Source organism: Euphorbia lathyris, chromosome 1, assembly GCF_963576675.1.
Source record: "Euphorbia lathyris chromosome 1, ddEupLath1.1, whole genome shotgun sequence".
Taxonomy (NCBI): Eukaryota; Viridiplantae; Streptophyta; class Magnoliopsida; order Malpighiales; family Euphorbiaceae; genus Euphorbia; species Euphorbia lathyris.
The window spans coordinates 123,845,031-123,856,144 of record NC_088910.1 but is presented as its reverse complement, the minus strand read 5'-3'; positions in this window follow the sequence as shown (position 1 = coordinate 123,856,144).

The following is an 11,114-nucleotide window of genomic DNA, read 5'->3' as shown; positions in this document are numbered from 1 at the left end:
ATGTTGAATGTATATGAAAAATAAAAATCAATAGATTGATCAATAAAAATTATAAAGATCGATGAGTTTATTATGATTTTTGGTATAATAAAAAAAATGAGCATTAATTGAATATATCCAATTTATTAGAAGTTGGGTAATACGCGTTTGTTAGTATAACTAAAATTTAATGATACGTCTTATTTGAAAGTGAAATGCTAAATTCAAATAGTATTGTTTAAAATATAAAGTAATTGTTTATAGATTAAAAAAGATAGAAAATTTATTTATTTATTAATTTTAAGAAGTAATAAGATAACTAAGTAAACAAATGTCAAAATACAAGAGATTACGCCTTTGAATTTTTAAGATTTGAAGAATTAAGTTCATAATTTTTAATATTTAGATAAAATTGAGCCATTTACTAACGGTTTATAGTATCTTAAAAAGACTCTTAGTCCATTCTCTATAAATCATATAAACAATTGACTCTTAATGATTTGAGGAATGACTGATACATATCATCTCTAACAATACTTCTCATACTCGCTCTTTATTTATTATTTTATCATTAAAATTAGTATATATTGTTTATTTACCATTAGTGAAGGAGATAGACTTTTTAATAAAAATGAAAAAAGGAGTAGACTAGAAATGGAGAAAGGTTCCACAATAATAGAGAGCGAATGAGACTCTTAATAATTTGATGAGTGATTAAAAGTCTCTTGAAGTTGATTTTTAACCCAAACTCTTTAAATTTAGAGCTCAATAAAGGAGTTTTGTAGATGCTTTAGTCAACAGAAGGTTAATATTTCATAACTAAAAAGAAGACTGTAGTGTAATCTTTAACTTTAAAATTTTTTTATCAAAAAAAAAAAAAAACTTTAAAATTTCAAATTAGAATACTTAAAAAATAATTTAATATATGATATACTACTAAAATGATATATATATAGAGAAAAGTTGTGTCCAATAGGATTTGAACCTGTATCAAAGATTTGAAAGACCTGTCTCAATACAAATTACAGAAATTAATAGATGTAGTTTGAATTATGCCCAGAAAAATTCTTTTTTGAAACTAAAAAATGAGAATTAAGAAGACAACATAAACAAGATAAAGGAAAGTATAAATTCAGCTACTAAGCAATACATAGTTCACCAATGTTTAAGGTTTGATATGAGTTTGAAAGATGAAAAACATAAACTAAACTAGTTAATGATATAAAAAAAAAAATTAATATATGAAATTTGTTCAATCTCATCTAGAAATATCCACGGGCCTGGGCCATCCAGTTTGTTCAAGCCTGTGTCCATTGGATCGAGTTTGAACAATAAAATTTGACCTTAGGTCCACTCCAATCCAGACCCGTTAAAACCCATCTATTTTTGGAAGGGGCCAATCCAGTCCAACCCACCTTATTAATATTAATTAGGGAGTTTATATATTTATAATTATATGTTTATTTTTAAGTATAAATTTTATTTTTTATAATTAAAAATAATGTATATTTTTTAGATAGACTTATATGGGTTGGGTTTGTGATTTGATTTTTAAAACCGAACTCGCCTAAATTAATAGTGGATTGGGATGTGCTTGAGATGAGTATTTTGACATTGTAACAGACCATGTAATACACTAGAATACATGGGATACTATGTAGATTAAGAGCCTACATGAATATATTAAACTTAAGATGAATACACATATTTATACAAGGTTTTTCCTACAATAAAGAAAACATAGTGGCCCTACTAGCAGCCTATAGCTGTCACAGCAGCCTAAGCATGCTATACATTTATTACATTGACTTTCTGTAACACTCCCCCTCAAGCTGAAGCATGGATTTTAATCATGCTCAACTTGCTACAAATACAAATAACATAGTCCTAAAAACAATACACTCAAGATACTTTAGAATATAAAATATAATCCGGGGCACTCGGCCTAGAAGAACAAATCAGCGGAAGAACATCAAGCTTTGTTCCAAAACAGAGAAGCAAAACTCAGTTGTAGCCACATGCAAGAGGCTGCCAGCAACATCAGTGCACAAAAGGAGATTCACCGGAAAACTAACGGGACAGACAAATCGGAAATAGAGAGTCGACGACGACGGAAGAAGAACCGAGAAATTCTGCTCACAAGGCAGACAACAATGCTGAAAGAAACAGCCCAGAAATGTAAACCCAGAAATTCTGCTCATAAAGCCGAAGACAAATTCCGGAATCTCAATCCAGAAACCCAAAACAGAGACCAAACAAGGCTCTAATCCCATGTAAGGAGGACTTTTCTTACAACGACGATGATATAGGGTGGCCGGAATATGAGGAAATGCCGATCAGAGACGGAGAGGATGAACCAGAGGGGTGGTGAGATAAAATGACGTCCCAACAGTGAGTATTCAAGAGACCCAAGCTCTTGACTGAAATGGAACCCTGGGAAATACTACCCAGAAAATATTGAACCCTGGGAAATACTACCCAGAAAATATTGAACCCTTGCAGAAACACAACTCTGGATATACTTCACAACTCTAGAAATACTACCCAGAAAAAAGAATTCAGAAACCTTAGACCTTAGGCTCTGATACCATGTTACAGACCATGTAATACACTAGAATACATGGGATACCATGTAGATTAAGAGCCTACATGAATATATTAAACTTAAGATGAATACACATATTTATACAAGGTTTTCCCTACAATAAAGAAAACATAGTGGCCCTACTAGCAGCCTATAGCTGTCACAACAGCCTAAGCATGCTATACATTTATTACATTGACTTTCTATAACAGACATAAAAGCCCATTAGACTCGGCTTGAACTCAGCCTAACCCGACCTATGGACATGTCTCTCATCTAATCAATAGCATATCATCTAACATAAAATTAGCAGAGAGAAACTATACTCTAAATTAGTAGCCACATCAATCGTACATGTTGGTGTACTTCCAGGTAGACCTGGACATGGGCCGGTGAGCCGGCCCGCCCAGGTCCATTTAGCCGGGTTTGGACATATAAAAATGATGTCGGGTCCGGCACGGTCCAAACCCATATAAACCTGTCAAAAAATGGACGGGCTTGGGCTTTACGAATTTTACATCGACCCGACCCGATATACTATATATTTATATAAATTATAATATATAAATATAAATAACTTAAGTTGGCTGTGATATTTTCTCAAAAAAAAGTTTGTTGTGATATTTATATAAATTATAATTGATAACACCCGCCATAAAACATGAGGGACTAAGCTGAAGATATTCCCTCATAGAGAGGGCTTGAAGGGAAAAAGGCAAGATCAAGACCCGCCTTCTGGGTGTATATGGCGTACAGATGGAAATACGGTGTCGTCCCATAACTCCATCTTATGATCCGCCAATCAGTACATAGTGGGAAATACGGTGTCGTCCCACAAGTCCATCTTATGATCCGCCAAGCAACACATAGTTGGAAATACGGGGTCGTGTCATGGATTCTTACAAAGATCCGCCCATTTGAGAAGAATATAGGATCCGCCTCATATGACGATCCGCCTCTATGGAGAAACAAGCAGCTATACGGCGTAACTCTCTAGCATTAAACCAGCATTGATGATATCCTAAAACCTGTAAGAGCTCGGAGGTTAGAGGCTAGAGTTAAGCTACATTAAAAGAGCATTACTCTTCATTAAAAGCGCATTAAGAGAAGGTTATTACAGTTATCACTCAAACCTATATAAATACCCTTGTAACATGACAACAAATGTACATTTACACACTCTTCTTAACCCTGCTTTGTCATTACAGTTTATTCTCTTAAGAAGTTTACTAACTTAGGCATCGGAGTGCCCCCGTCCGATCCTAACGGCACCTCACAAGGACGCTTTACGGTGTTATTAAATTTATTGAATATCAATTGGTGAGGTGAAGGTGGAATCCTAATAGTAATAGGGTTACACAATGAAAATTCAAATATGTCTTCAAATAATCCCACTGGGAATATCTCCACTACGAGAAACACGGGGAATACCCCTGCCAACGACGACCTCAATGGCGTTCCCCTTGAACAAATTATGCCACATCTCGATGGCATGGTAGAACCTTCGCACGAATGGTCTCCTGAGTCATTTTTTGACCAAATGGTGGAATCTGTCCGACGGGAGTTAGGCAATGAATCAGCTGAGAGGGCGCGCAATATCCTCAACGAAAACGATGTAACAGAACGAGCTAAAAGGGTGTTTGCACAACAACAACCCCAGGGAGATGCCACTAATGTCACTCCAGTCAACACAGTGCCGAACAATTCTAAACCAAGAGATAGATCGAGATCATGTCATAGACGTTCACCTAGAGCACGAGGAAACACCAATCAAGATCGGGATGTCGAATCTCTTTCTCCAAACAGGTTTACGGTGGCGGTAGAGGCACGGTTCCAGGAGGAATCCCGAAAACAGAAGCATAACGAAGAGCGATACGCCCATTAAGTAAATAGGCATTCGCCTTTCACTGCCCATATTATGGGATTCAAAACCGATGGCCGTTTCAAATCCTCAAATTTGCCACAGTACAAAAAGGCAGAAAACCCTGAAGCACATGTAAGGAAATATAGGGAGCTGATGGACTTATATGGAGAAAATGAAGGGATCCTTTATAGAATGTTTTCTACAACATTGACTGGATCAGCCTACGAGTGGTTTGAATCTCTAACGGCTGGATCCATAAATAGCTGGGAAGAATTAAGCCGGGAATTCTGTGCAAAATTTACAGGTAGCATTCCATGCAAGGTGTCTAGCAGAATGTTGTATGATCTGAAGCACAAAGAAGGTGAAACCGTTGAGAACCTATATCAATCGATTTAATGACTTGTGCACAAACATAACGGATGTTGACGTAAATACGGCGGTAGAGGCCATAATAAAAAACACAAGGTGTAAGCGACTGTAAGAAAAATTGGTTATCCATAAACCAAAAACAATGCTGGAGTTAGTAGAACGCTGCAAGAGATTCATGGAGATTGATGACATCAATAGAACCAATGAGTCGTCGGTCAATAATTCACCAGAGAGAAGAGATCGTGGCGGATCCAGTAGACGGGAAAATAGGTAGACGGATAACAGATGGGCGGATCCAAGAGGCAAACTCCCCTCCAAAGGCGGATATCATTTCACGCCTCTTAACATCCCTAAAAATGAAGTCTTATTATGGCTAGAGAAGAGTAGATTCAAACGAGACATCACATACCCCGATTTCAAAGGAGAGCAACACATCCCAATGGGAAAAAACGCAAAAGCATATTGCAGGTTCCATAGAAGGCAGGGCCATGACACTAATCGATGTTTCGCGCTAGATAAAGAGATCGAGAAATTAATTAAACGTGGAGTGCTCGACAGGTTCGTTCAAAACGAACAAAATGAAGGAAAAAAAAAAGAAGGTGGTAAAGGCAAAGGCAATAGAGTGATCAACGTTATTGCAGGAGGGCCAGGATATCAACCGCTGGCTAAAAAAGGCAAGGATGCAGGATTCGGATAAGGTGGCTCTCAATAAACCTTTCACCGAAGTTGGTTCCGCACATGGCCCCCATATCGATGCATTAGTGATCATGATGAAAATGGAAGGATGGGACATGAAGCGCGTCATGATCGACACTGGAAGTTCGTGCAATGTAATCACAAGAAATGCATTCGCCAAACTGAAAATAGACCCAATGCAGGTTGAAGCTACTATCATGGACATCTTAGGGGTGACCGGACATACCGTCCAAACCAAAGGACATTTGATGCTAGAATGTAAAATCACGGACAGAAACCAGACCTGGAAGGGAGAACAAGAGTTTACCATCCTGGATGGTCGGCTGACGTATAACATTATCTTAGGATGACCTTTCCTCTCAGAAGCAGTCGCTCTAATATCGGTACTCCATTTACCTATTTACGTGCCAATGGAAAAAGGCGGAATAATGGTCAAAGGAAGTCAAAAAATGGCTTAAGAAACCTATACGGCGTCCCTAACCATACGCCCCTAAGAAGATAATGATGAACAGGATGAGGAAAATATGAACACTGCCGCCCTAGGAGACACAGAGACGTGTCTTATCTCAGAAGGAAAAAGAGTGAAAATTGCAAGGGGGCTAAACTCAGAGATCAAAGAGGCGATTATACAAACCCTCATTGAATGCTAGGAGGTTTTCGCCGGTGATAATGAAATATTAAGAGGAGTAAGCCCAGATCTGATGAGGACATCCTTTCCCTAAGCCCAAGCCCGGAAATACGAGGCGGAACACGAGAGAATCCATCTAAGGAGGGCGAAAGCCAAGACAAACCAGAGAGCACACGGGGCGTGCCTAACAAGACGCGAGGCATGGCGAACCCCATTTCCGAAGGAGTGCCAAGGAACTCAGGGACGCGGGGCATTCCCACTAGTACGCGGGGCGCAGGTGGCAGTTTCGAGCGAGAATCAGCTCAGGAGGTCAAGTACGCGGGGCGTACACCTAGGACGCCACGCGTAGAGTCCAACCCACAGAGCCACCAAGTTCAGGAGCTCAACTACGCGGGGCGTAGTCCCGAAGACGCCACGCGTAAGGAGCCTCATCGAGCGTCCCCAAGCCCAGAGACTCAAACACGCAAGGCGTAACTCTTGGGGCGCGGGGCGTACTCTATTGGAAGAATACTTCTCCTCCAAGTTCTTACCAAGAGGGGACCAATGATGTTGGTGTTATTTACTATTTTGCCACCAACCCCTTATTACTAAACTACCATGGACTCTTTCCTTTCCCATCCTACCCTTACTCACATGTTTTGCCCAAAACCCTATTCATGGGTTTTTAGTCTTTTCTCTTCTTATTTGGGAGAGTATTTAAACTCTCTTCTTTGTAATGTTTCACAACTTTTGATGAATTAAAACTAAAAGCCTCCATTGGAGCTTGGATTTTCAATCCTTGGGTTTACTCAACCTTCTAGTTTGAGCTAGAGAAGATTGCACTCTTTGTTGGTTTACGATTAAAACCTCCAGTCGATTTCAATCTACATCAGTTGGTATCAGAGCCGAGTCATTTTCCTTCCCAGAGACTTCTTCTCGGAAATGGTTCAACCATGCATCACAAACAAAGCCACCGGATCCACGGAACAAAGAGTTGATGCGTTAGAAGGCAATGTTAAGCATCTAATGGACTTTCTAAGAATGTTTGAAGAAAGATATGACACGAGTACCCGAGAGATTCTTCTTGCCCTTGAAGAACTAAAAATCGGACACCGCAACACCCAAGCTCTTCTAACCGGAGAACCCCACCGGCGGTAAGAAGAGCAACCCCGACTTCAACTTGAGCGACAACCCACTCCACCTCCTAGAAGGAATCATACACCACAACTACCAATGGGCCCTAGGGTTCAAGAGGTAAGACAAAACAATCCCGTAGTCATTAGAAATATGGATATTGATAGTGATGGGGATTTATTTGATGACTATGATATGCCTATGATTGCTAAAAATATGGGGATTAGGATGAATGATGATGTTTTGAATGATAGGCATAGGAATGACATGCATATGAATGATGTTGTTGGTCCCACGCATGTGCGTGCCGGGAATATAGATATTGTGTATGATAATGTTGTAGGTGGTTATGAGAGGGAGAATGTTGGGTTGAATGATCCGTATGGGGGTCAAGGTAATGAAAGAGGCGGATATGGAAGAGAGCCGAATTTGAGAAGGGCATATGGGGGTAATTTTGAGCGGGATGATGCTTTTAAGTTAAAAGTGGATTTACCATGGTTCGGGGGAGAACTCGACATAGAGGGTTTCCTTGATTGGTTGTTAGAGATGGAACGGTTCTTTGATTATGCGGGAATACCGGAGGATCGAAAAGTCCGTCTAGTAGCTTACCGGTTAAAAGGAGGAGCTTCGGTTTGGTGGGATAATATGAAGGAAGGGAGAAGAAGAGGAGGAAGGGAGCCGATTAGATCTTGGCTTAGAATGAAATCGATGTTGCAAGAGAGGTTTCTACCACCCGACTACGAGCAATACATTTACAGTTCTTATCGGAATTGCTCACAAGGTGCAAGGAGTGTGCACGAGTACACCTCGGAGTTCTTACGGCTTTCGGCAAGGGCTAACTTGTCGGAAACCGAAAGCCAAAAGACTTCAAGGTATCTTGAAGGATTGAGGTACAACATCCAAGACCGGATTGGAACGTAAATGGTGATTCGGGTGCAAGATGCCCGTAATTTAGCATTAAAGGCCGAGGCACAGTTGAGTTTGAGGGGACGTGAAGGCTATAGGAGGGCCGGGACAGAAGGTACTTATGGAGGGAGAGGAGCTCCCAAGGGGATTGATAAAGGCAAGGGTATCGCAAGTTCAAGCGATCCCAAGGCGCTAAGTGCGGGAAAGGCACCTAGTGGAGATGTGAGGCCTTTTAAGGCGACACAGCCCCCTAGGGGCAGCAACCCCTATGCGAGACCGGCTCCACTCAAATGTTTCTGATGCAATGAGCCGGGTCACCGTTCCAATGAGTGTACCAAGAGTAGAAGTGCCAATATGGTTGAGCGGTATGAAGATGATGATGAGTATGATAATGAAGGGGATGTTTGTTGTGACCCAATTGATGATGATTATGAGGGAGAGTATGAAGGGGGGCAAGCCATACATGTTGTGAGAAGACTCTTGATCTCGAGTAGAGTGGAGACGGACCAAAGACATCAATTATTCCGAACTCGATGTCTTATGCAATGGGTGAAATGTAATGTGATCATCGACAGTGGTAGCCAAGAGAACATCATTAGAGACATCGCGGCTAAGAGGTTTGGGTTGGTGATTGAAGCACACCCTAGTCCGTATAGTGTGGGGTGGATCAAGAACATAGGAGAGCTGAAAGTCACCCAAAGGTGTAGAGTACCTCTTGAGATAGGGGAGTACCGGGATGAAGTCTTTTGTGACGTGGTGGAGATGGATGATTGTCACCTATTGTTGGGACGTCCGTGGCAATTTGATAGGGATGCTACCCATGCTGGAAGAAAGAACACCTATCGGTTCGTGAAGGACGGGATCCGTTATGTGCTCACACCACTTGTAGGAGAGTCCAAGACTAAAGGGAAATCTACTTTGATCGTTTGCCCAACTCACAAGGCGTTTATCAACGAGTGTGAGGAAAGTCAAACGGTCTATGTAGTGATGGTGAAATCTAGTGCACCATCGGAAAGGGTAGGTAGCGAAGGTGAAGAAGTCCTGGAAGAAGTGGGAAAATTGCTTAATGAGTTCCGTGATGTGTTTCCGGAAGAGTTACCATATGGCCTACCACCCCTACGGGACATCCAACACCATATCGATCTTGTGCCGGGAGCTAGCTTGCCTAGTCTTCCTCACTACCGGATGAGTCCCAAGGAGAGTGAAGTGATGAAGGAAAAAGTGGAAGAGTTGATACGAATGGGTTATGTTAGGGAGAGCATGAGCCCATGTGCGGTGCCGGCTTTATTGACACCCAAGAAAGATGGGTCGTGGAGGATGTGTGTGGATAGCCGAGCCATCAATAAGATCACTATCCGGTACAAGTTTCCGATTCCCCGACTTGATGACATGCTTGATCAATTGGGTGGGTCCAAGGTCTTTTCCAAGATTGATTTGAGGAGTGGGTACCTGATGTGTGGTTCGTCTAGCTGTGTTTATGGATGTAGTGTGATATGAGTGTGCTATGGGACTATGGATGTGGTCTTTCTAATTGCTCTAAATTCACTAGACGTCACTACTTAGGGGCAAGTGTACCCCGTCGTATCAAGTAATAATCCGGTTAAGACCGGGTATCGAATCCACGGGATTTATAACTACAAGTATTAGACGACTCGGTTTCGTATGTTATTTAAGCGGTAATCACTTTGGGGTTAAGTAAGACACAACTACACACTATTCCTCACTATTGGCGACACAGATTTATGTAGCTAAAACTCTATGAAGTGGGATGAATATGATAAGTTATAATCATGATAAATAATGACTCTAAATGTATACGGATAATAGTTTACTCTTACAAAGACGACCAAGTGTAGTAGAACCGACCCGTGAAGCACTTAGACTACGTGATTCCTAGTCAAGGCGTGTCTAATGCGGGGGAGTTAGAAACTAGGGCCCGTAAGTTCCGTGGCTTGTCAATTCCTATGGTTTCCGGTAAGGCAACACCTATATAACTCCCTAAAGGTAGCCCGAATGGCGGCGGTAATCGCGTTCTCCTACACAATAATCAATTATCAATATCAAAACAAGCAATAAACATTAACACATAAAGGGAAATAGAGATTATAAATCATAAATTATAAATATGGAAAGTGATTAGATGAAATACAACCAAGCCTAGTACATAGGAAGAGTACAAGCTAATTAGCAAGTAAAAAGGGAGAATCCGCCCTTGGAACTAGCTAACCGGACTCAAAGCCGTCTCCTAGGTCGTGGAGGTGGAACTCTCGAGCTTGGTGACGAATGGTGCAACGGAACGTCAATGGAACGCCGGAACAACGAACAAGCTCTCGAGGGGGAGAGTTTAACTTACAAAATCTGAATCTAAATTACAAGGAAAGAAAAGAGTATAGTGCAGCTCTCTAGTATGTAATTGGTATCAAATGAAGTTCAAGAGCTTCTTATTTATAGACATCAAGCAAGGGAAAGTTTGTAATTTCACAAAGCACAAGTATGGAGCAACATTATTTGGTGCAGAAATCCCATGATACACCCCGCGTAAATTGGTCTACGCCCTGCGTAAATGCCCATTCCGTCAGAAATCTCCTGCATGTGGACCAATTCGTTGTCTTGTTGTCTCAAGCACGCCCTGCGTAAAGGATTGTACGCCCCGCGTGTTTGAGTCTCTGTAGTTTTATTGCTTGAATTGGTGCTTTTACACCGTGCGTAGCTGAAGTACGCCCCGCATAAAAGAGTCTCTGATCTTTTTACGTTGAAGAATTGCCTTTTATGCCCCGCGTATATGGTGGTACACCCCGCGTAAGGAGAGTTGACTCTGGGAGACAATGCAGTCTGACTTTCAGGATTAGGCCAATTATTGCTGACATGTGTCATACGCCCCACGTAGAGTGGCATACGCCCCGCGTATGCTGAGTCAGTTCCACATGGCTTCTGCGGATAAGGCAATCATTACCGACACCATGTTTCACGCCCCG